Source organism: Austrofundulus limnaeus, unplaced genomic scaffold (genome assembly GCF_001266775.1).
Source record: "Austrofundulus limnaeus strain Quisiro unplaced genomic scaffold, Austrofundulus_limnaeus-1.0 Scaffold534, whole genome shotgun sequence".
NCBI classification, from domain to species: Eukaryota; Metazoa; Chordata; class Actinopteri; order Cyprinodontiformes; family Rivulidae; genus Austrofundulus; species Austrofundulus limnaeus.
The window spans coordinates 100,873-127,747 of NW_013952936.1; the positions used below are offsets into that span (position 1 = coordinate 100,873).

At 39.6% G+C, this 26,875-nt stretch overlaps 1 protein-coding gene and 1 long non-coding RNA gene across 3 annotated transcripts in view; one reads left to right on the plus strand and one right to left on the minus strand.

Moving 5' to 3' along the window:
- LOC106530582 (uncharacterized) overlaps positions 1 to 17,074 on the minus strand; it is an 84,933-nt gene extending 67,859 nt beyond the window's left edge. For both annotated transcript variants that reach the window (XR_001311809.1, XR_001311808.1), the window contains exon 1: positions 16,998 to 17,074. This is a non-coding gene — a long non-coding RNA (uncharacterized LOC106530582). The remainder of the gene's footprint in view (positions 1 to 16,997) is intronic.
- LOC106530581 (transcription factor SOX-5) overlaps positions 1 to 26,875 on the plus strand; it is a gene marked incomplete at its 3' end in the record, with an annotated part of 225,596 nt that overhangs the window by 40,731 nt on the left and 157,990 nt on the right.

Consider the following 26,875-nt stretch of genomic DNA (forward strand, 5'->3'; position numbering starts at 1 on the left):
TCATTTCTACCTTCTCCTCTCTGTCAACGCTCTCTGGTTTCATTTAAAAGAGTCGATCATCAGATTTTGTCCAAAATTAACCTTCAGGGTGGATATAGTTCGCTAGCAGCCTCACACTGAGGACCTATCAACGTCATCATTTACCCAGAATGCTTTGTGTGTAAATAAAATGGACCCGTCCATGTAATATATTTTTCAACTTATAGTTTAATAATTATAAAAACTGAACAGCCTGGAGTATTTTTACAGTCTTTATATTACAGTTAAAATATATATTTATCAAATAAAGTCTAATGTTACAACTAATAGGGGATCCCTTTAAGCACACATCTAGATTTGCAGACTTTATAAGATCACAAATACTCAAATTTGTCACGAGCTTTTGCTGCTCAAGTGCATATCAAATTTGCTGCATATCCATTGGCTAACAAAATAAAAATAAACAAAAAATGTGGGCTGCTAGCTTAATCATAAAAAATAAAACATCTTTACTTAAGTATTTGCATTTCATGTGTCATATTGTTGCATTTGACCCGCAGCCCTCAGATTTTCATTTTGGCCCTCTCAGGGAAAATGTTTGGGCACCCCTGGTATATAGCTAGCAGGAAAATGGCTCAAATTTAGCCAATTATGCAGATATGGAGCTAAAATTGGTGCGGTAGTAGCTGAGAGTCATTCACAACACATACTGACAGGTGACGTGTCACATAAGGGTTTCAGCTCCCCGCAGTGTGAACGAGGGAAAGACGAGGACTGAGAGAGCGAGGAATAAAGGGACGGGATGGAAGGAGCAGGCAGGGAGGTAAACTGAATGTGACATCTCATATTTGACTTTTCACTTCCCATTTAGCTGACGTCTCCAAGATAAGTGGAGGAAAAATTACTCCTCTCATTCTGCTAGACAAAGACATCTGGGCGTGAGCGCATCTGTTGTTCCTGACTGGAGTTTTGGGTTTCCGACATTTTAGTTTTGGGAAGGTTTGGTTTCACGTTAAGTCAGAAGGATTATTCCAAACTTTAAATTTATTTTCGTGTCACTATTTTTAAACAATAAAAGTAGCATCTTTGAAGTGTTGAATATTTCCACATCCAGATATTACTTTTGATTTTCTTCTTTTTCATCTTCACCATCATCATCTTCTAGCATGTAGCTGCTGTTTTGCTAGTTTTAGCCACTGTTCTGCTTCTCTAATTGTATTTCCGATCATTTCAAATTTAACGATTCAGTTTCAGCTGCTTTATTGAATTTTATGTCATTCAGAATTTTTACACTTCATTCCAACAGAAAATGGTAATATTTATAACTTAGATTTATTTTAGTTTTTGTTCCAAGGACTTGTGCTTCTTTTTTGTGTATTTGAAAATAAAAATGTCAGCAATAAAAAGGAGCATATGCTTAGCACAAAAAGTTAAGCACTGTTGGAAGGCCTGTTAAATTCCCTTTTAAATAGTGCCACATTTGTAAGGATCATGCATTTGTGGGATGAACAGTAGAGCTGAGTATGTGGGTTTCACACAGGTTTTTATTTTATTTATGCATACAGACCGTTAATTTCACAGCTTTGTTTTGCAGAACTTTCTGTAGATTAACCACTTCTTGTATCAACCTAAAAATATTTGTCATCTACATGTCGACGATCTGTTGGGAGACTTACAGATTTTCTTTCAGCTATAAATTGAATCTACACAGTTGCTCCTGCATCGCCGACAGGTCAGGTTTGCTGATCTGAACTCGTATCGACTCCTACAGGAAGGAGCGTTTGTTCGTTTGGGTGCTTGTTCAAGCGAACATGAGAGGCTACGGCTCTCATCACCTCTTGGAACACCTCTGCTGTGTGTGTACGATCGTTTCCGTAACCTTTGTGTGCGACTGTTTGTGTCCATCTTCTGTGTGTGTGTGTGTGTGTGTGTGTGTGTGTGTGTGTGTGTGTATCCCCCACAAGGCCCTGGGGTTACAGGCAGCTTGGTGACGGTGCAGATGGGATAACATATGACATGTGAGCGACTGAGCGAGTGTGCGTATGCGTGTGTGTGTATGTGACTGCTTGCGTGTGTGCGTCTCGGTCCATCTGGGCTCCCCTCTGATCGACCGGGGCTCCCTCTGCTCTCCGTGGCCCACTGGGGAGCCGGCGAGATGGGGGGGGAGAACTGAGAGCAGCTTCAGTCTCCTTCACCTCCACTGGCTCCTCTACCTCACTACAACCTTTGTTTTTATAGTTTCCAGATTTAATTTGGTTTCATCACCTGATGCCGTGAAAGGCGGGCAGTCGTGTCTGTTTGTGTTGGTAAAATATTTCACAAACCACCAGACGGGGGGTAAATATCTCCGTCGCTGTGATTTAGAGGTCAAAGTGCACGTGTGATTGTGTTTCAAGATTATATCCTGATTGTTCAACTTTCAAAGCAGGCCTCGTTTATTGCTTAGTTCTTGTTTTGATTTGCATGATGTCTGAAAGGGAAAGCGGTAGTTCTCGCTCTCATCAAAATGTGGTTACAGGTTTTTGAGGTTTCAATTGCACTCATGAATAAATTTTATAATAATCCTTTTGTGGTTCCTGAAGTGCTCTCACAACCCTGAAGGTACTTTTTGTGGCTGTGTTGTGTTACTGGTAATGATCGTGCAGACTTTGGCAAGGAAGAGGAATACAGATATTAAAAAGACATCTTTCATGTCAGCTGATAGAGGACAACACTGCTGCACTGAACGCCATTAATTCACTTCAATTGAACCAAATTGTTAAAACAATGTGAACTTTGAAGGGTTCTAATGTTTCACTTTATAACCTRTAAAAGTACCATTTTCGTGTGAATGGAAGACTGAAACGGCAAAAAACTTTGACATATTCAGAAAACCCTTTCTTGTGCGGATCTGTTCTTGAATGAATAATTTGGCTTTCTTTGTTAATGACACAATTTGCATGTGATACATGCTGCTTGTATAGTATCTTATTTTAAGTGTAATTGGGTCATTTTTGTGTAAAGTCCAAGTTTTTCCTTAGCTGGCATGAGCTTCAGGTTGCCAAGCCAATGGCACTGGGTTTTTAGCACCACAAAAGCAAGGCGCTGAAGGACACTGTGTGCATCTGACACCGAGCATTGTTTGCCCATGAGACTTGTCACGCTCTGTGGTTTACGGGATCCAGGTCCATGGCTATTTTGCGAGGCTGGCCAGGGCTCGTGTGGCGTTCAGGGGAAAGGCTGCGGGATTTGGAGGGATGGTGTGTGTAGTTGGGATGAGAGAGAGGCAGCGGGGAGCTGGGCAGTCGGTTTGTTCCTGTTCCATCTGCGGGCTGCGGGCCAGAGCCTGGACAAGGGAGGAAGAGAGGGGATGGGAGAGAAAGGCGTAATGGGGAGCAGGAGTCAGGAAAGGGAGGACAGATAGGAGTAAATAGAGAATGAGACTGAGGTGGTGGTGTTATGACCAGAGAAAATCAGGCTTGTAATTAATAGCCTGACATTCCTTGTGGTGGTAAAAACTATGAGCTGTGGATTTGCAAGAATTTGATGCTACAATACATATCATGACACAGGTTACGAGATGATACATCGCAATATATTGGGATAGTGTAAGCAAGGCGATATATCGCCATTTTTTTCCTCGAAAAATTCTCATTTTAAATAACTCATGTTTTATATGTATTTTATGTGTTTCATATTTCTTATTTCATCCATGTTTTCAATGGTTAGGCCAAACATTGCCATTGAATAGTTTGATAATATACATGTAGCAACTTTTAGAGAACTGATGGGGCACCAAGTGTAAAATGAAAGGCTAAAACATTTCATTAACATTTTTAATTTTTTACTTCACTGTTCTTACATTTAGCTATTTTTTTTTTTACTAAATGTTAAATTTAAATGTTTATAAATGTAAATAAATATTAAATCTTAATGTAAAAGTTAAATGTTGAAGTTCACATTTAGGTGTTTTGGAATGGAACGTAGCCTTCGCTGTTGGTGCTCGGCTCACGTTATGATGTCATCATCCACAGACAATAGCAACTGCTAGCTCCAATGCAGCTAAAGCTTCCCTACAAGACATCAAACTTGCAGTTCTGGCTGATGTCTGAGCTGCACTTCAAACTGCTGGACCACAGGCACCATTCGTATTGTTTTTTATAAACACATAACATTTAGTAAGAATTAGCTAAATGTAAGAACAGTGAGCTAAATAACAATAAAATGTTAGTGGAATTTTTTAACACTCAGAAAGTGAGGTAAATAATGAAAAATGTTAAGTTTTTAACATTATATTTTACACTTAGCACCACATACGATACAGTATTGAGTAAAGAAATATCTCAATATTTCAGTGCATCAATGTTTTTTTACACCAGTAAAAACACTGTCCTGATAAAGTTTTAAACTAAGATTGTTTTATGCTTAGAAATGATGGAACTGTAGTTAGAAATGCACAATATATTGAAAATCTATCATCAGAGAGTGAAATATCAGCATAACTACAGTAAAGCATAAATAGACATATTTCAGTTAATGTGTTTGGTTGAAGCAACAGATTCTTACTGACCCACATGATAGGGTTGACATCGATATTGTCTTTGGATTATTAAACGATAATATTGCAAAGTAATGTGCAGCCTTAAGTTGTAGCCATTTTGGTCTAACCTTTATCACATTAAGCACAATCTTATGTCATATTTCTGTCTTTCTTGGGATTACTTGGTGCTTCAATTGAAAGTTGTAGCCGTGTTTGCATCCAATTTTAATGCCAATTTTGAGCGAACTTTTAAAATGTCACCAAAAAAAGAAATGTACATCAGACGTGTTTCCATCTACTGGCWTGGAGCGTATCAACCAGGCTATGCCAAGTGTAATTACAACAAATGTAGACGTTAGGCATGGCTGTAGCAAACAGGAAATAAACTCACAGGGACTATGAATAAAGTACTATCGGGAAAGTTGTAATTATTCTGTCATATCAACTAGTAGTGGTGAGGTTACATGCTGACTGGAGACATAGAAAAAGAAATGCAAATTAATATAGATGCCGACAGCAGGAGGAGGGTCCAGCTGCAGCCGCTACAATTATTGGACAGCGGGTAGGTAAATGTTCGTAACGTCAGAAATTATTCGGCAAATGTGTTTCCATCTCCCTTTGTGCATTAACTCTTTATCTGGAAATCCAAAAACCACCTCAAGCGAGCGTAAAAACATTTTTGCTAATTGTGCTGTTTCCATTCACCTTTTCTAAAGCGATACTTCAAAACACATTGATGAAAACACGGCTTGTGACTCCCAGATACTTCCACAAGTTGATGTACATCCAGTGATTACTTTCTGAGAGTTACATCTGTCCAGTGGTTCTTGGCKGTTCTAACACGATGAAGGTAAACAGAACACCTGACAGGTTCAATTAAAATTTAAAGCTGCAGCTGAAGTAGCTAAAAGTGACAGTAACAAAGGTCCTGTCATTTCGACAGTCTCACTGTTCTGCCCTTCCACTTCCTTTTCTCTTTAGTCACAATTTGATCATCTTTACACCCCTCTTATCCCGCCGCCTGCACCGCTCCCTCCCCCTCCTTGCCTGTCTGTGTAATTTTGGCACTTATGTTCAAACCCCACTCCTGCCCCCCAACCTCGCCCTCCATCACTTCACCCATCTCTGCCTGTCTTTCTCCGCTGCTCTCTCACCCCCTCTGTCACCCCCGAGCGGTTCACACGAAACGGCAGCCGTCACTATCAGGTGTTGACAAGTCGCCCTACTTGATATTCATGGGTGAGATTATTTAAAAACGTGTGTTGGAAGTGGGGGAGTGACGGGACGGGTGTGTGAGTGCTGGCTGGGGGGGTGGAGGAGGAGGGTGTACAGGGTGTACATGAAGCATCATTACCATATCAAAGACACACTCGGCTTTTCTGTCCTAATGGTAATTACACTGCACACAATTGGCACTCACTGTTCGGATCACAACAACAAGAAGAAAAAAWTTTAAAAAAATGGATGGAGGGATGAGGAGGAGGGATATTAAAGGGAAGTGGAGGGGGCACAATTGGCTTGGGCTTTCAGGTTATGTTAATAACGCTCATCTATTTAATTAGTGGCTGGCGTTGGGCTTTGTTTACATCTGATGAGGACACAGGAAACTGCAGAAAGAATGGTGGGGATGAGCGAGAGACAGAATGTAGAATAATAAGATGGAGGGGTTTCTGGTGCTGGATGGTGGGATGGCAGGAGGTCAGGTGGAGCTCTTGAACCTGTGAAGAGTTCTGTTGTAGACGGACCGAGTCAAGGCGAGTGCATCAGTCAGACGGTTAAACGGGTTGAATGTTGCTGGACTGACCAATCAAACTATTGTTCTGTCTGGAAAATGTCTGTTTGTGTTTTTCTGCGCGAGTCCATCCCTCAGCAAGGGATCGTCCTCAGTAATGAGGGCGTTGATTTGGTCGGTCGTGGTGAAGAAAGAGCGAGTTGAAAGGCAAAGCTCTCGATTTACTGGTCTGTCTACGTTCCAGCCCTCATGGATCATGACTGAAAGAATGACATCTTGGATGGTCTCTGAGTAGAGCCGCTGCTCCTCTGCATCGAAAGAAGTCAGTTGAGGTGGTTCATAGGATACCTCCTGGACACCCCAACCATACAACTTATAGATTCATATAGTAAAAATGATCAAAAAACATACAAAACATTAAAATACATACAAGTTAAAATTCTGAAACAAAAGCAGTTCAATAACTAACCTTAAACCTAAAAAATGATCCATACACATCCTCAGTATCTCTCCATCCTCTCCATTTAGCTAATATACTAAAAATTGTTACAATACTGACACACTAACACATACAGTCCTACACAGACTATTCTCATCCATTAAATTTGAATACTAAAAATTATTATATCTTNGAACGTTCACACAAAAAGATCGGATTTTTTCAAAAAATCGGAACTGAGCATTAAGACCTGCAGTGTGAACGTAGCCTATGTTCCAGCCCTCATGGATCATGACTGAAAGAATGACATCTTGGATGGTCTCTGAGTAGAGCTGCTGCTCCTCTGCATCGAAAGAAGTCAGTTGAGGTGGTTCACAGGATACCTCCTAGACACCCCCAACCATACAGCTTATAGATTCATATAATAAAAATGATCAAAAAACATACAAAACATTAAAATACATACAAGTTAAAATTCTGAAACAAAAACAGTTCAATAACTAACCTTAAACCTCTAAAATGATCCATACACATCCTCAGTATCTCTCCATCCTCTCGCATTTAGCTAATATTCTAAAAATTGTTACAATACTGACACACTAACACATACAGTCCTACACAGACTATTCTCATCCATTAAATTTGAATACTAAAAATTATTATATCTTTGGTTTTCCTATCACCTGCTGCGCTTCATACCATTTAAACCAAGCTCTTATTTTGAAAAATTAGAATTTTAGCAGTTTTGGTCAAATCTTGAAAATAACATTCTGTTATGTGTTGAGGACTGCCAAATTGATTTTACGCTGAATATTTGTAAAACTACCATTTGTGTAAGTTGTTGTTGTACATCTAATACTTTGTGTGTTTCATTAAAATTCATSCAGTKGAGATATTTTGCTAACATGGCAGACCAAAGCAATTACACTATTGCCTGCCTTGTATGGTGACGGGCAATTCTGTAATTTTCTAGTGATTTTTAATTTTTTTTCACAACACTTCTTGGTTATGCAGCTTCTCCTCGCTCTCACACAGATGACAGCACAGAGGCGGCAGTGAACGCCACGAATCCAGGTGAAGCGAGAGATAACACTTGTCCTCAGGCTGGCTGTTCTGACTCTCTAATGTTTTCTGAGCTCTTAATGTGTAATTTCACTACGTTAAACGACACAAAAGGTGATTAGGCTCAGGGTAAAAAGCAGAGACATAGGTGTCTTCCTCCGGCAGTCAGATGCAACGAACATCAAAACCTTKTGCAGCTTAATGTATTCTGTTATTCATGTCCTTTCATAAGAAAAGGAAGTTCTTCTGCTCTGGAATGACCCGACTGTCATAACGTGTTTTCAGTTTCAATGGTGGGATTCTACAGATGCGAGTTCAATTTTTATTATTTATAAAATTATTTATGGATAAGCACGGTGTATAAAAATAYGAAGCAGGAAAAAGTGGCAAAAATAAGCTAATTTAGAAAATCAGGATTTCCTTCAAAAATGCGGTGAGAATGTGTAAGTATATGTTAAAAAAATGAGTTGCTGAAATTAGTACAAAGAAAAAACAAAAAGCAGTATGTAGCTGAAATCATGACGAGATTAATTTAGCTAAAGAAGCTTAAATTTGCTAAAACACAAAAAACAGCAGAAGTTAGCAAAAAGCAGCCGAAAAAAGTTTAAATTGGCAGAAGAATGGCTAAAAGAATGATAGCTTAAAGAGCAGAAAAATCTAAAATCAGCAAAATAAAAGCTGAAGCAAGCTGAAATTAACACAAGTAAAAAAAAGTTCAGCAAAGATTTATGTACATTTTGAAGGGTTTTAAAGAGTTGAAAACAGCTCCGTTCATTGTCAAAAAGGAAAAACGTGGCAGAAAAAACAAATATAAAAATAAATTCCTGAAGTACTAAAAGTCATAGCTGAAATGTCCTGAAGGATCTGAATGTTTTCATGTATCAAGTGATGAAAAAACACAAAAATTGCTGAATGAGTGCCGAAAAACTTATGACAGAAAACATGATCTCACCAGTGTGAATGTTTTATAATCATTCACACAATAAYAACACAACCAGTGTGACTTTAGTTCAGAAGTTCTTAGAATGAATCATTTTAGAAAGACTTTCCGACTTTGTGTTTTTGACTTTGTTTTATCCCATTTTTGGGCTGGAAGACACAATCTCCAGAACTGACKTTTTGCATGCAATTTGCCTATGCACATGAGTTTCCACCTGAACGCACACAATCCTGTCATGTCTTTGTAATGTGGATGTTTTGGCTCCCAGATATCTCTGCATCTGTATCCACTTTTTTTTAAGGAGCCTTGTGATGGGTATTGTAATAAGGTTCATTTTATGGTGTTCTCAGGAGAAAGTGAACAGCAAAATTAGAGGAAAAKGAGAGAGAAAACAAGGATTTCTGCCTCTGTTAGAATAAACTATCACATCTAACCCAGCAGATAGTTGGGGGCTGCCGCTGCCGCTGTTTTCCAGGAACGAGTCGGCACTTTATTGTTCATATAAGGGACTCAAAAGCAGAACGAATCAATCAGTATTGTTGCTATTAACCCTAAAGTTAGGTTTCATACTGAACAACGGTTATAACAACATCATAACCTTGAGGTGCTTTTATTTTCAAGAAGTTTAAATCAAGTGTTTTGTCAAAACTTCGACGAGCTAAGAGGGAGATAAATGCAGTTTATAGCAGCACTGAATTATGACATGCATGGTTTTGTCTTGTGTTGAACTTGAGAATGCCTGCCATCTTCTTCAAGGATGCCAGAAAACAGGAGTTGGAGGACATTAAAGAAATAAAAACAAACAAAAATTAGCTGTGTTTCCATTGCAAATGTGCGCAAAACTTTGTTGATATTCTGTTAATGCCGAAAAAACACAGTTTCACAACTGCAGTGTTTCCATTAAGTAAGAAATGCTATTAAAGTCATGCGTGAATACGTTTGTTCTTGCGATAAGTCATTACAAACATGGCAGCGATGGATGTAAGYACATAGCATGTTGCTACCACGACACTAGCGCTCATCATCAGAGGAGACGTCGGCGTCTTTTATCGAGGCTTTCCAGAGACAAGTCCCTACTTGGGAGCGGCTACGTATGCTGTGTTTTTGGGAAATTGTAGTCAGTGAGTTTACTACGTTATACTACTTCTGTGATATTACTGCTACTTCTACTTACTGTTATCTTCTTTGTCATCGTCTTTTTTGCCAGTAGAAACAGCCGGTTGTTGATCACGTGACTCCAGTGATGCGAAAAAAGTGTTTCCATTGCAGTTTTGCAAAAAAGAAAACAAAAAAATAAAAACACCGCAATTTCGATACGGCCGACATACCACCTTGTCCTAGCGCAAAAACATTTTGTCGAAAAATGTAATGTTTTTTCAAAATTGACGTGTTTACATTGAGCAAATTTATTTTCGAAATTCTAATTTGCGCATTTTCATGGTCAATGGAAACACAGCTATTAATGACATGGCATTCCTTGAAGGGAYGTGCGACACGCTGGCTTTCATGTCGGAGTGTGTCACTAAGATCAGTTAAAGACACTTTTTATATTTTATATACGACTTAAGTAATTCCTGTGAGAAACTGTAAGATCTCACATAATGTGTTTGTACTTGGGCTTTGTGTTGATGATGACTCTCAGCTACTACCACACCAAATTTAAGCTCTCTGTAAAACTGATTGAATTATCGTCACATTTGTGTTGGTAATCCTGATTTGTTGTGGYGACCATCTTGAATCAAATGACTTTAAATCTAATGATTACTTTAAGAATTTTACTGAAATCTGTCCAGTGGTTAAACATTAAAAAACAAACAAAAAAAAACCAAGATATTATGCTAACAGGACATTTCACAACTAGAGTTATTGTTTTACCTTTTCAAGAAAAATGTTTTTAAAAGGGTTAAAGAGTTTTTAGAAATGAAAAACAAGAAGGAAAGAAGAAACAACTTGCATGTTTTATGTAAAATGCAGAAAATGAATACCTGAGCATCAGCATGATCAAATTCAGCTGTGAAAGCTGCATTAGTTGTTAATATTGTAAAAACAAAAAAACTGCAGCCGCTGTACTGCTGAAAAGAGGGCAAAAGAGGAGCGATATTTCATGTTCAAGGAGAGAAAAAGAGAGAGGGAAGAAACAGGGAGCGGAGCAAGAACAGCCAACATGCTATCACACTGTTTTTAATAACAGTGTAGCGGCGACCCGAGGCCTCCACGTCCACGCAACGGCTGTGCAATGTCTGCTCGGCGTCTGTGCCGCACACAAAAGGGCTTCGGTCCAAAAGTCGAGCCGTTCTGCTCTGTCTGTCAGCTGCAGAGAGGCAGAGCCGTACCTTCGCTTCACAACCTAAACGTGGCGTTAATCTGGGTTTAAAACATCTTCTGAGTGTTTGCAAATATTGAAATTTAAYGGCTTCCTACCTCAAACCTGTTTTTCTTTCGGCTGTTCCCCTCAGCAGCCACAGCGAGCAAACTTACACCAGATATTTGGTGATAGTTTCACACCCTTCCTGACACAACCTGGGCTCAAACCTGTGGCACTGACCACCGAGCTACCGGGACACCTAAACTAAGTCAAGACTGAACCGTAGTTTTAGTCATGTCTATTCGGCTGCACACTTAGATTTAGTCCTGTGTTTTGTAGTTCTCTTGGAGTTCTTACACTATAAGAAAACTACAACTCCCATCATGCAGCAGGCCTGTCTGACCGTAGTTATTTACCASACTTCCTTGCAAAATAATCCGTTTGTTTTGTACTCTAAGCTTATTTATAGAGTTTGTTTCCTGAATTATTATTTAGTTTTGGCAATTTACTCTCTTAAATTTAAATCATAATGACATTTTGTGATTTTTGACCAGTTGAGAACCAAAAATTGGCTTTTGTTTCATCTGAGTTATCAGGTTTCTTTTAAAACAGCTGGAAAGTTGTAAACAGCTCAAATGGCAAAAACAACAGCTATAATCTGCTTAAAGACCAATAATTAGGACTAAGTGTGGGATTTCTGGCTTTAAGACAAACTAAATGTCTCAAGTTTCTGCTGAAGTTCAACAAACTGAAACAAAATCTCGACCTGTGGAGAAGATCCCCGTGATGCAGCTCAGCAGCACCGTCCCTGTTTGCAGGAAGACCAGTGTGTTCGCTTTGTGTTGAGTGTTTCTCAGGAAAACGATGTCATCAGTCAAAAATGGCCAGTTTATTGCAGATGGTAGTCCAGATTGGAGAAAAACATTCAGGTGCTTTAGAGGTGTCATTACGCTCRAAACAAACCGACTGTCGAAGCACTTAAAAAAAAAGAGAGGAGAAAAAGGTGTTTATTKGTGCTCCAAGTCAACACACTCCAACGTGAAGGGCCTCTTGTCTCAGCAGAGATGAAATGTGACTCAGCTCAAAGTATTCAAAATGTATCTGARCATCGGTACTTTCCATATTAATTATTACTGTGAGCTCATTAGTTTTGTATTTTCAGAGTGGGCGTGCTCATCTAGACCGTAGAACATTTCCTTGTTACTGTTTTTATAAATCAAAATAGGTGAAATAAATGTTCTATTTAAATTTTGTCCTAAAATAATAAACAGATTATTTGACTTCTTTGGGTTAACATATTAACATTGATTCTTATTRTAAAATTTAAAGTAAAAACTGACAATCCTTTAATTTATTATTCATTTTTTATTCATGGGGTTAGTACTGAGCTATGAAAACAGCATAAATCTTTAGATAAATGTGACTCATTTGTTTTCACATTCAATTGGGGGGGGGGGGGTTTAGCAAAATCAACATTTATGAGCTTTATGTCATCTAATATACTCCCTTATCAAAAACAGAGTGTCGCTTTAGCTTATTCATGCATGKTTAAGAAATCCTTGAATCTCCTACAGTAGCCATTTGGAGTTGCCTAAACGCTTGCTAGTACAAAGCCCCGCCCATTTACACAAAGCTCCTCCCCTGAGCTCGTCAGAGCACCCCTCCCCCGGTTACGAATCAAACCAAACCATACCGTAATTACTTGATTGTGGTATAGAATTGAACTATGTGGCTGGAAAATACACAACAGCCCCGCTTTAAATGTAAATAGTGATTACAATAAAAATGGTTCTTTAATTTGAACTAAGAGTAACAAAAGGGCTCAATCAGGTCTTAAAGAAATATAAATTAGAACCAAAAATCTGAATGTATGTTTGAATATAAGAGGCTAACATTATTTGAAGGAATGCTCATTATCCACCATCTTTAGTGCCAAATATTTAAAGAAAAATCCAGATCAGTGCTCAGAATGTGTTGTGAAAGACTCTCAGCTACTACCACACCATGATTTGGCTCGATATGTTCCACTGACTTAGTTACAGACATCGCTCCTATTCAAGATTACTTAATCAAACAATACAAACATTTTAATCCTCCATCACTTTTAGAATTAAGAACACAGCCGAGATCTTTCAGAAATCTATTTTTGCTTTTTAGGAAACATTTAGATCTGTTTGACTTTCCTGTGTTGAGGGCCATCTAGAATATAAATATCAGCTGCAGCCAAAAGGAAAAYTGTGTTTTAACCTTAGATAAGCAAAATATCTCTWGAMCCACTGGATGGATTTTAACMAAACTTACAAAAACTAGATTCTCAATTATTAGATTATTTGCTGAAAAGCTACATGAATATTCAAGACCTAATTTAGAAAGTTTGTGTTTTTACTCRACCTCACTGCAGGTTTTAAGTAAAGGCAAATCTTCCTTTGAATTCTGTTTGAGTGGAGCGCTCGGCTCTTTGGGGACTGAACCGAGGTCCAGTAGGCGGCGTGCTCGGAGCAAGCAGCTCAGCTGTGGCCTCCTCCCTCCTTCCCTCCCTCTGGAAGTCTCTCCCTCCACTCCTTCCTCCYCTCCTCACAGTATATCAAGTGCATCATCCTCTCACACCTCGCGTTGCCCTCGAGAACAGCGCCTCTCTTCGCACGCGCGCGCAGACACTCAGAGTGACGTGCACGGCGCCACTTCGTAAGTGAGACAAGGAACCCGCGACACCAAAGGGTCCGGCTTCTGTCACCCTGTTACCTCGCTAGGACCACATGGCCCTGGGTGCAGAGAGGAGGAGGAGGAGGAGGAGGAGTGGGAACAGAGTGCTCAGGAGCTAAAGGGAAATGTGATAAAGATGCAGAATATGAAGAGATGAAAGTGGAAGAGAGACAGATGGGGCCAGAAAGAAGAGATAAAAAGGCAGAGGGAGATTGAGAGGTTTAAAAAAAATGACATAAAAAAGTGAGCGAGCAGTAGCGCCAGCAGAGAGGGACTGTTGTTTTCTGTTCTTGTTGTTGGTTGGCCCGCCACCAGTTAGCATGAGGCAGATGCAACCGGGAGCACTCAGTAATTATTGCGGTGAACCTCCCTCAGAGCACATGTGCTTTCTGCTTGTTAGTCTGCACAAAGATTCAACGCAGCCAGACTGTAGAAACAGACAAAAACAGGACAAGAGAAAACTCGCCTGTTTGCCGAAACTCCTCTGAGACTTTCTTCAAAGCAAAGAAACRCATTTCAGATGAAAACTTTCCACCGTCCCTTTACCGCTACGTGATCAGGATCTGTCAGGGCTGCTGCGTGCACCATTGTCTCTTATCGTGTAAAGTTCAGCGGCTCTCCTGCTCCTCTTCAACAGGTGTTTGCAGATCTCACTGTCGCAGMGTCACATCCTGCAAACTTCTGATAAGCCTCTGCACTGACAACTCACTCAGCCCCTGACTGGAACCGTGTATACCTGAAAATCAAACGTGCCAGCCAGAAGAGAGACGTATTCCCTGCCAACTGGCAGAGATAAGTTATCTGCATCAGCAGTGGCTCTCCGCACTTTGAACGTTGTATTAAGATTCATTTGGACCCACTTTACATAAACCATATCGGTCAAACCTCTCTTAATCCACCCAAAACCTGAAAATTTACACTAAAAACTTGGTGTATTTCTCGCCGGGGCATAATCAGAATAAATTAAAGATTAAATGTTTCTTCAAAGAATGCATATCTGCTTTTCATGCCAGAGTTTTAAACTAAAATCTTCTGATGATGGGAAGGGACCTTGTAAAGCACATGTCAAACCAAAGGCATGGGGGCCACATATGGCCCGTTGGAGACTTCCGTGTGGCCCGCCAATGAGCCGGCCACGTGCTTTTTTTTCTTTATAAATTGTAAACTTCAGATTTGTGATTCAGTGCAACAAAATAAACTCTATATACTATAGAAAAAAATACAAATCACAAATAAATGAAAGGCAGCAGAAAAAAAATCTCATTTCCCCCCCCAAGAATAAATTAAAAAAACTAAACTAAAAAAACAAAAACATCAAATCCTTCTTGAACAACAATTAGTATAGATGCACATTACTTTCATATTTCTTCAACAAACCAACTTTTATCATTCACATAWTTTAGTTGAATATCCCCCTATTAATATCTCAAAATAAGCATTGACCATAAACTACATCTCCCATAATGCATGTTGATTATACATGGGAATTCCCTGTAGGAAAGTGGGAGAGTTCAGAATTCAAACAGCAGCTACTCAWAAGTTAGTAAAACTCTCTTACTTTTACTTTTAATAGTWTTTCTATTATTTATTTCACGTTTAGTCAGTCATACTTGTAGCACTTTTCAGTGTTTATAAGARGTGTTAAAATGCTGTTTCTATGCAGGAAATACCAGGYAGAGCCCAGTTATTGTTTAACGGAGCTCAGCCTTTGCAATGAGACGAGGAATGTGATGTTTTGGGTTTAGTTGAAGTTAAACAAAACATTGAAGTAAATTACAACTGGCCCTTTGAAGGTGTGTTGAAGATGACGCTCAGCTACTCCAAAAAAAAAAGTTGACTGAAATGAGTAATGCCAACATTTTACACACCAATGTTATGCAATCAGTTAGCGCTCAGAGTATGAGTTGGGGACAACTCTCAGCCACTACCACACCAAATTTAAGCTCAACATCTGTGCAATCAAATGAGTTGGAGCCATTTTTGCGTTTAGGATCAGGTAGCTGTAGTGGCCATCTTAAATGAGTCCAAAACATCCAGTTGTTTGAACAAATGTCTCCCATTAAAAACAGACTAATCTCTAACTTAGTCTGTACAATGTTTGCATTGAAGTAAGACGAACAGCACATGATCCTGACATAAGTTCTGAAGCATTTTTAGATGGTAGGAATGCAATTTGTTTTGGTCAGAACATGTGCTGCTGGAGGTTTTTCATCACATGCCACTGCTACTGTTCTGCTCACAACCCCCACTGATCAAATAACAGCACCATGCCCCTCCAATAAATGACTAATACTGGAAAGTAAAATAAAATACAGCTGGACGGTGACACATGTCATCCAACAAAGTTCGATCTGCCACCTAACAGTTTGAGAATGTCTTTCCGTTCAGTCRGATCGGGGCACTCAGACAATAAAAAGCTCCAACGGCGTGTAGATAAAAGAACGCCTGCAGGTCAGTCTGCAAAGAGTTTTATTTTTGTTCACTCTGAAAATTTTCTTTTTAAGCTTTTTATTAGCTTTAAAGTAAGCCATTCAGTCTCTTGCTGCTTTTGATCGGCTGCGTGAGCAAATTCTGAGAATCAAACTTATTCGAGTGAAAAGTGATGCTTCTSAAGAGATGCAGGGATTGAAAAACTTTGTTTTTTACTGTACCGACTCACATCTGTGGACCTGGTCCAGGGTGTACCCCGCCCCTCCCACAGTGACTGCTGGACATGCTTTACCATTAACTGTTGGAGTCAACTGTTTTGGTCTGTTAGCAAAATATCTTATGAACAGAGGATGAATTTTTGGATGTACATTTATAACTAAATAATTTTTGGACTCAACCCAGTTCTGGCTTGTAGACTGAGGTTTTGGTCAATTTGAGCTATTTGGGTCAGCTGCCTTAACATCGTCATACCTACATTTATCAATAAAACCTCAGGTGGATACGGTCTTCAGTCTCAGGAGTTCTTTTTTATCAGTGCCAAAGGTCTGGACAAAATTTAGAAAAAAGGCAACTAATGTCTTAAAATATCTGCAAAATATTGATTCTATACATTGTATACGTGTGTACGCTTTGCCTGTTATGAGTTTTTTAATGGCTAAATAAAGTTTAAATACAACCAATTAAAAAATCAAGAGGGCAGCAACAGCAAACATTAGGGAWTGAAAAAAATTGCTCACAATTACATTCAAATAGGCCAAGTACTATGCATTGCACAACATTCTCTTTTAAATGTATGCAATAACCAGTAAAACCAACATTGCCAGCAAAATAACACATCTCATGATAAGAGCTTAGCAAACTCAAATCTACAACTTACACATTACTGACCTGTGATGGACTTGGAACCTGTCCAGGGTGTACCCCACCCCACGCACTGTTACTGCTGGATATGTGCACCAGTGACCCACGCAACCCTAGAAAAGGAATAAGCGGGTATAGATGATGGATGGATGGATGGATTATTGACCCTATCTAGTACAAAAATGTCTGTAACTTGTTCCGTTGTTTAAATATTCAGCTAAAGTTTGGTGTSGTAGCAGATGATGGTCTATCCCAAACAACAACACTTGCAAGCTCTCATTATACTGCTTGAGCTGTCCTTAACATCCCCYTCAACACAAGATAATTATTATAAAACTCTGGCATGAAAGGGATGCTAGACTTTTTTTAATGTTAATTTTCTGAATAAGGAGATTTGAGCATGCATGTATCGAGGGGTTACAATTCTTCAGAATCTACTTGATATTTAATGTCCATGAAAGATGTTCAAAACATCTGCTCAGAGCTAATTCAGCTGATTTATGGARGAAAACGTTGCTTTACCACAATAAAAATGGGCATAATCTACCAACTTTGTCACATCTTGCTAGTTAAAAGTTAAAAGAAAGTTCAAAAACCCAAAACGTCTTAGCCATAAAGACATTATTTGTGTTCCTCTGAATTAAGGGTGAAATAGTTGGTAAAATCAGAGCTATGACTCAAACAGAAACACAAAAAGACAATTGCACATTTATTTTTGTCATATTGAGCCAAATAGGTTGAAATGTTTACCATGACTGCCGATTCATAYGAGTAAAAGCAGCTGTTTTTGCTGCTGTAATGACATCATCCCATTTATATTCCGAGAAACGTAAATTAAAGTGAAGTCTTTTAATAAGTGCCTTCATATTTTCATCCACAATGGAGGCATGTAGCTTCAGATATTTGTTTACCACAGATTGTGAGTTAATTTACCTGTGAACAATAGCCATCTGCTTCGCTTTTTTATAGCTGTCTTTTGTTAAAAGCTTGTAACAAATAAAAAAAAGCAAACACTTGAAGCGTGGGTAGATTTTTTTATGTGATGATCTTTTGTTCTCTTATTACTTTGATTAACTTTTTGCTTCAAATTAACTTTCATCTGCTTTTGTTAGATTWAAACAGAGGAAAGAGAGGAAGCTACTGTGATTTTTAAGGGGAGGGGAAAAACCTTCAAAGCAGACTGCCTTTAACTGAAAATGTAAAACACATTATTGAACAAGGATGATACAAGCTGTACATATTAATCAACACATGCTCAATAATACAATAAAAGTACCATGTGTTTCAGATTATTACAAAGACAAAATGATTGCGGAGATTAGACGTGGGAAAGACGTTGCTGTGAGTTTACATTACAACTACTTTCCAATAAACTCATACAAATCTGGACCTAAAATAAAAAAAAGTATTTACAAGTAATCAAAAAAATTAAGTAGGTCCTCTGGTAGACAAGTAGGCATCAGGACTCTGTACCACAGAGCAGACAGTGTCCCCACAAACCCAGGAGCCATGAAGAAGAAGTCACACACAAGACAGGCCCTGGAGCAGTGTGGTTATCCTGACTGGGCTTTCCTGAAAGCAGACARGAAACCCAAACAAGACTCCAGTCAACTACCAGGTGAAAATGAAGACCTCAAACCCAGACCCAAACCAGTCGTCATTCCATATGTTGAGACGTTTATTCTCTAAAAATGACGCTCCAGTGGCTTTCAAACCTCAAAACACATAACAACAAAGATTGGTTCACATCAAAAATACAGTCCCCCGGTGAAGAGTAGGGTTGGGCAATATTGGCAAAAAAATTTTTTTATCACGATTAATTGTGGTATTTAGCCAATAACGATTAATTTGACGATTAATCCCCTGGAGTCTCTAGACACCCTTATGTCCTGGTCACATGACCAATTTAGTGGGAAAGAGGAACTCGTTGTAAAAACCTGTTCCAAATTGTGTCAAAATTACAGACTTCAGGCTGTAAATCAAATTTTWAATTATGCTGATAGATAAATTAATTACAGAACCTTTTTTTATGTTTGTCATATTTGAAGTGGAGAGGAGCACTGCACTGACTCTGCCTGATGGCATTAATCGTATTAATCGTCAAGTGACAAAAAATAATCGATTAATATTTTTCTGCCGATTAATTGCACACGATACGATTATGCCCAACCCTAGCGCAGAGTAATGTGTAAGCTATTAAGTGCCCGAAGGACTGTGACCAGTTACATATCAGGGAAACAAAACAGCCACTGTCTAAAAGAATGGGCCAACACAGAAGAGCTACATCATGAGGCCAGGACTCTGCAGTTTACACTTATCTACAGGCCAGGACTCTGGAGTTTACGCTCATCTACAGGCCAGGACTCTGCAGTTTACACTCATCTACAGGCCAGTGGTCACTCTTTCTGAGAAGAAGATGTTCTCATCCTTGATAGAGAGGAACGTTGGTTTGAGAGAGGAGTAAAGGAAGCCACTTTTGTGAAGAAAAACCGTCCACCATTAAACAGAGGTGGAGGCCTTCATGTCCAGTTGTCCTCCTCCTACAATGCTGTTATTGCAAGTATGACTCAGCCCCCTGTGAGCAATAGGTGTGGATCAGGGCCCCAACAGTGATGGGGCACATGACCCTCTATGAACAATAGATCTAATCAAGGCACTAACAACCTATTGTTAGGTGATAGCCCTCTTTTGCATGTGACTAACCTGTTTGTCCACCATGYGGAGGCAGTGCTTATAAGGCTGAGTTCACCCGAAACTCCTCAGACTGAAGAACGTTTCATTAAAKAAGAACCTGTCCAGAGGACCTACTTAATTTTTTTTCCTATCTGGATTACTGAGATGCATCAGGATTTTGTACCCAGTGGTTGATGTTCCATACCAGCTGGGTACAAAAAGTTTTATGTAATGAGTGTTGGAGACTAGCTGCCAAAAGCCCTTCGTGAGGGAGTTTCTAAAACATGTCAGACGCTATGATCTAAATATTCTTGTGAGTCGCTGCAGTTTGGAGTCTTGTCACTTGAATATTGAACATGTTCAAAAAATGCTGCGACCAATTCTCACACAAAACAAGTATTTTTGACACCTGCACGGGAGCTCTCCTCTGACAGAAAACATGTCTAGTTCAAAAAAAAAAAATCAGGACAATGATTGGAAATAATTATTAAAAACTGTTTCAAATCTTCATTTTAAAGTGTAGTCCAGTAGGTTAAATCATAAACAACAGGCTGCCAAGGTATGTACAAAGAAGTTTGAGGTGGGTACGATATTGTGCACAGCAAAGAAGACAATCTTACAATCTTTAAATGAAAAATAAAATGTGATTTTAAAAATATTTTAAAGCAGGTAATAAGCATGTCAGACTACACATTTATTTTGAATAGAACTGGTTTGAATAGAATATCTGTGTCTACTGAAATAAAAATAATAATAAAACTGTGGACATAAAATGGTGCCAAATCAGGTACAAAATAAACCAAAGTGAATATGAAGTGGTTTGAGATGGGTTCAAAGTGATCCTTCACCAAAACTATGGGCGCAAAGTGGCCAAAGTTGCAATACAGGGTGAGTCAAAAATCTCAGGACACCCTTTCAAAAACGAGACAGAAAATGAAATATCTGAATATCCCAGGAAGTAATCCCAGGCAGAACATGGCTGCCACCTTGAAAGCCGCCATATTGGATCGAAGTGAAATTTTTTTTCCAATGGTAAGGGGTTCATGGAGCGTATCAAAAAAGGCCAGAATTGTCTTAAAAATGGATTGCTGCAATCAGATGTGCAATATCTCGTTTCCCACTGAATAAATTTGAGTTTGGTCCAATATGGTGGCTTTCAAGATGGCACAGCTAAAACAAAGGTTCCCAATCTTTTCAGCCATAAAATAACTAGCAGAGACCAGTGCCCCCAACAAGGGTATAKTAACAATATTCATTATGCTAATTYCATCCATTTTTAAATWCCTTAACCTCACTCTTTAGTAATAACTAAGGCAAAAACTTTGTTCACCAYTGGCCTCAAAGACAGGCCCCCTCACCTAGTACTTRCTGGTRTATTCAGATATTTAATTTTCCCTTCTGTTTCTGAAATAAAAMGTTGTCCTGATACTTTTGACTCACCCTGTAGTACAATTCAGCTGAGGGCCGGAAGTCTGGGACGTTTGTAGCTTTTTGCCAACTAAGATTTACTCTAGGTCAGCTCCAAATGTGACGCATCACAATATTCAGTAGAACTTCTCATAGCTTAGGGAATACATTCTTTTGTACAAATTTCCTCTCATCCCCCACAATTTACCCCCCACGTAAACTCTCTGGACTCTGACCTCTTGTGTGTAATCTGTGCTGTCGGACTAATACTGCAGTCTTTTTCTACTCAGGTCATCAGTAGCTTTCCATCTTGAACACATCTGCTGAGATAGTTAGTGTCCCTGCCAACCCCTCCTCCTCCTCTACACACACACACACACACACACACAAACACACACACACAACCAATAGCTCAGCGCGGGTGGTTAATGTTGAGCGCAGCAAGCCTCGTTTTACTTGAAAACAAATCACCGCAGTGTGGCTTAATAATGTAATGAGTGTTTTAAGCCGTGCAGACAAGTTGATCCGCTCCCGTACAAATACAGGAACTTACCTCATTACATCCCCTCCCTCCCTCCTCATCCTCAAAGTGTTGTTTCTCTTGTGTTATCAGTGTGGTAATTTCTAAATGGGTCAATCCAGAGAAGAGGCTCTGTAGTTGCATTTATCTGAAGTGAAGCAGAGGAGCCAAAAAAAAAAAAAACAACAAAACGTAGAAGGCTGAGAACTGATATTTAGTGTGAGGCTTTTTACTTGGATTTTATCTTCCATTAGACAACAAGGCAAAGAAAAGATTAATGCTTGTTTTGTGTATGTTCGGAAGTCACACCATTTGTTGAGATAGTTGGGAAGAAATCRCACCAAATCTTCGTTTTGACAGAATTTAACCTTGGAAAATAATAAAATGATTATTTTTCAGGCTCTGATAYTCTGTTTTGCATGTGTGAATCTCTTTTGAAAAACCACAAAGCACAGATGAAAGCAAACACAGAAGAATCAGAACAAAAGACTATTTTAATGTGCTCAAGTAGATATCTCCTACAAGCGATACGTTACTCAGGAGCATAAAACGGAATGAAACCTTTTTGCNAATCAGAACAAAAGACTATTTTAATGTGCTCAAGTAGATATCTCCTACAAGCGATACGTTACTCAGGAGCATAAAACGGAATGAAACCTTTTTGCGATTTTTAGATACTTTTATTCAAAAATTTTCTTTCTGGATCTTTTATTTACCCATTTTTAAATATATAAAGTAAAATTCCTGCATAAATGTCTGCCATTTGCCTCAGTTTTGGTCATGGCTGCCAACTTATATGCACTTGCATTGAAGGCTGAAAAGAATTCTGGGATGATAATGGAGCAGGTCAATGGGGGTGGGGGTGGGGGGGTTCATTGCTGTCTGCTTTTCATGGCATAGAGAGAGCTTGTGTAAGAGATATGTCATTGTTTTGTTGTTCAGCATGTGGCAGAGGTCAATCTCAATCAGCCTCTTTAGTCGGGGGTCTCTGCACTGATATCCCCGGCATCATTTCTCTTTGTACTGGTCTGAATTTCGGTTACGCTCGACAAGGGACAACCTCCCTTCGAGTGCAGCGATTTGCTGCCCAAACAATGCCAGTTTAGATGTTGTGCAGCCAAAACGGCTTTGACCACAGCACCCTACCTGTAATGGAGTTCCTCCGTGAATCATGTGTGAGGTCAGGTTCTTAAAGAGCTGGGGCTCGGGACCATTGAAGCCCAGAAATACGGTGCCATTGTCGAGGCTCTGTTCGGGAAAAGCAGGGACAACAATGTCCAAGGCCTCTGTGGTTCATAATAGATCTGCACTGCACTTATTATCTGTCCAAGGTCTCCAAAAAGAAGCTTTCAAAGCAGATGCTCCCCTAACTCAAGGTTTGTACACTCAGGAAGTCTGAAAGCAAGCGACACAGAGCTGCTTGAGGCATAAAGGACTACCAGAGAATATTCTTCTGTGTGGATTTACAGATGAAGGTAAATTTGTTGAAACAAAGCTTCATTTTTGTGAAAACTCTTTAATTTAAAAATAAATATATTCTGCCACATCTCATTTGGGAGTTTGCTCTGAGCATGTTTTATTTTTAAACTGAGCTGTACCTGCTAAATTTGTCAACATTTACCACATTTTTTGATATTTTGTCATCTATTAATGAACATGTAAGTGGAAAAATTTGTTACGTCATAATTAATGGAATGTTGAAAAATAAAAAAAACTAATGCAGTGAAATAGCACTATATAACTGATTTTATTTATTTGTGTTAATTATTTTATACATAGTCTACAGCTGAATAAATACTTTGTCAGTAAAAAAATGTTTAGATGTATTTTCTCTTTGTTGACACCTACAGTTTAGGAGGTGAACTGCAGCATAGATGATGTAAACATTATCCATCAATAGACCATTTTGTATTATTTTTGTGTACATTGCATAGGGGAACTTAACCAGGAGCATAACTTTTCTGAGTCACAGGTCATTAAATATACAGAGAGCTTCAGCTGGAAATGCCATTGGAATTTAGAAAATTTAACAAACTCAAAAAACATTTCTAGCTTATTTATGAAAATTCTCATCTGTGACCTTAAAGGAAAGTTYAACACAATTCACTTTAGTGCAAACACATTGCGTCTGTATAATGGTGTAATTTTATCAGTTTAATTTGTATGGGTGTCAATGTTGTTTCCATTTCAACTTCAGTGTTTGTATCATCAAAAATGTGAGCGGCTGCTTCGTGCATTTGTAACTATTTTTAACTACGAATTGGAAATTGGTCCTAAAGACTTTTTGAGAGGCGGGGCTTGTGGGAGAAAACCCACATGTGCATGGAAAGCGGCACACATCAAAAACCTGTTTTAAGACGTGAATTCCAGAAGCAAACTGTAAATTTAGTTTTTTATTGTTTAAAACCAACATTTTGTTGCTCGTTGCTGATCTAACTGCAGTTTTATTCACTTATAGCCTAATTTGTTAATTATAAGTCGAGATTTATGATTTATTTTTTCATTTGCTCTGAACCTCATTGTGTTGAATCAAACTTTTATTGGATCGGTGACATAGTGAGACACACAACCCTAAGCTCCGTGGACGCAGGAGTCACATCASTTGTGTTCTTTGATTATAGTAAACTTTATCTGCATCTTAATAAAGTGTTTCTCCTCACGGCTGATGTTTTTCTGCTCGTCATTTCTCCCCCCTGCTCTGTTTTCCTTCAGGCCCCCTCTTTTAGGCTGCTTTAAACTCCGTGTCCCCCACAATATGCCCCTAATCATGATTTCCTCCCACTTTGAACGGCCTGCTTCTCTTTCCTCTGCCGACTTGTTCGGTAACGATCCCCGCTCCCTGTGACGACTGGAATCCTTTTGTGCTGTCTGACACGTTTTATGTTTGAAAGGGAACAGAGGGCGTTTTTACAATGGCCTTTTATGCCCTGTGAGAAATATATGAGTCTTTTGGAGCAGCTAATGAAGGCGCTTTCATGTCCCCCCCACTCCCTCCAGTAGTAGTGTTGTAGAGAGATGGATTGTCCAGGGCCCACACAGACCCCAGCGTACCCTGCAGCACTTTGTGTCGACCCCCGGTCTTTATGTATTGATCTAACGGGGGAGTGAAGAATGAAAGAAGAAAAGGAAATCTGTTTTCTGGATTCACTCGTTTCCACTCCTGCTCTGATGTTGGGACGGCAGAGCGAGGAAAGGTGAGCCGTYGCTGACAGACCACGCTCCGCCCCCTCCACTCTCGCCGCTTCACCGACACGACCATCATCATTATCAAGGTGACCATTACTCCCCCTTGTTTCAAAGACCATCATTAAGCACAGAGGCAGGGTCAGGAGGAAGAGATACAGGACAAGACAGAAAATAAGGAGGGGTGGACAGATGAGAGGAGAAAGGGGAGGAGGAGGAAGAGGTGTGATAAAGAATTACGATGAAGGGAAAAAAGTGTGTGTGAATAAGGGAGCATGTGTGAGAACAARTGAAATAATTATGAAAGCACTTCACCAAGGGCATATTGTGCAGAAAGTAGCTCAGAGAACACACACACTGACACTCGCTCGTCTCAGCCTTTGTCAGGTCCTCGGTGAGGGCATYGTCGCCTCGTAAGGGTCTTGTTCTACTACCGGGGGGTCATGGGATATGAAGCCTCTTGATGGATTAAATTGTCTCCTTATAATCAGATTAATTAGCAGCCGTATGCTCGTCAGGAGCAGACACAAACCACAACACCTACCCTCCGCTGCAGCTCCCTCGTTACGTTCCAAGGCCCTTGGATGCCTTCAGAGTTCAGCTCCACGCGGCCGATGGGAGGAAAAAAAAAGYTTGACTGAGTGCATGCAAATTGAAACAGCCTTGTCTACACACAATACGTCCACATATCTCTTCAAGTGCGCGCCCTTTCCTGTTCTCACAGTGCCAYGCAACCAGGGACGGATATCTTCGTCAACGGCGGTGAACAGAATCATTCTGGGCATTTAACATCTAAGGCCGCAGAACAAGGCACGTGTGGAATACAAGAGCAGSAAGTTCAATGGTAAAACAAGAAAAGGATTTTTTTCCTCCCTCCCTCCTCTTTTTCTTCAAGAGCACAAGAGGGAGCAGGGTAAATAATTCATTTCCTTTTGCTCAGGGCACGTCCTATTGTCACCGGCTAACAAGCACAAGGACAGGCGGCCAGCGGGCCTCTTATTGCTTCTGAGCGGCAGAGAGAGCAGAAGGAAGAGGGGAGGCATGGTAATGTGTTCTTTGATCCTCCTTCGTTAGCTCTCGGTGTGCTTCCTATGTTCCCCACCGCCCAGAGAGGTGGTCAGATCATGCCCCTGGCTCTGGAGTGTGTGTGAGTGTGTCCTCTCTGCCAAAAACAGGACAGTAAAGGCACTTCCTCCCTCTAATACAGCCCAGGTGGAGGTGCTTGTTCTGAGGCAAACAGAGAAAAGTTCAGTGTTTGTAAAAGGAGAAATGCTCACTGAAGTTGTCAGATCTCACTGCTACTGATGAGATACAGGAACAGTTTGTAGGTGAAAGTAATTTACTTTAATATTGGTGTTTTTTACCCTCTGTCTTATTTAATGAAAAAGATCTAAAAACAAAGTTATATTTATGTGTGGTAGAATTCCTAGAAGACAGAATCAAAAAATAAAAAGATTTGCTGCCGGGTCTGCTTTTGTATCTTACCAAAATATAACAAGTGTCTAAGGGTGCATCAGACCAGCCCTGTTTAGTTAGTCCACTTTAATTCCTTTGCCTAGAAAGTCTGGTTTGTTGTGAACACATAATGAGGGCCAAAAAAAGAGATCTCTGTCCACCTGCAAACCCAGGTCTTGTTTAGGTTTAAGAGATTTCTGTCCACCTACAAACCCAGGTCTTGTTTAGGTTAAAGAGATCTCTGGTCCACCTGCAAACCCAGGTCTTGTTTAGGTTAAAGAGATCTCTGGTCCACCTGCAAACCCAGGTCTCATTTCATTTCAAGAGATCTCTGTCCACCTACAAATCTAGGTCTTGTCTAGGTTAAATAGATTTCTATCCACCTAAAAACCCAGGTCTTGTTTAGGTTAAAGAGATCTCTGTCCACTTGCAAACCCAGGTCTCATTTCAGTTAAAGAGATCTCTGTCCACCTACAAACCCAGGTCTCATTTTAGTTAAAGAGATCTTTGTCCACCTACAAACCCAGGTCTCATTTTAGTTAAAGAGATCTTTGTCCACCTACAAACCCAGGTCTCATTTTAGTTAAAGAGATCTTTGTCCACCTACAAACCCAGGTCTCATTTTAGTTAAAGAGATCTTTGTCCACCTACAAACCCAGGTCTCGTT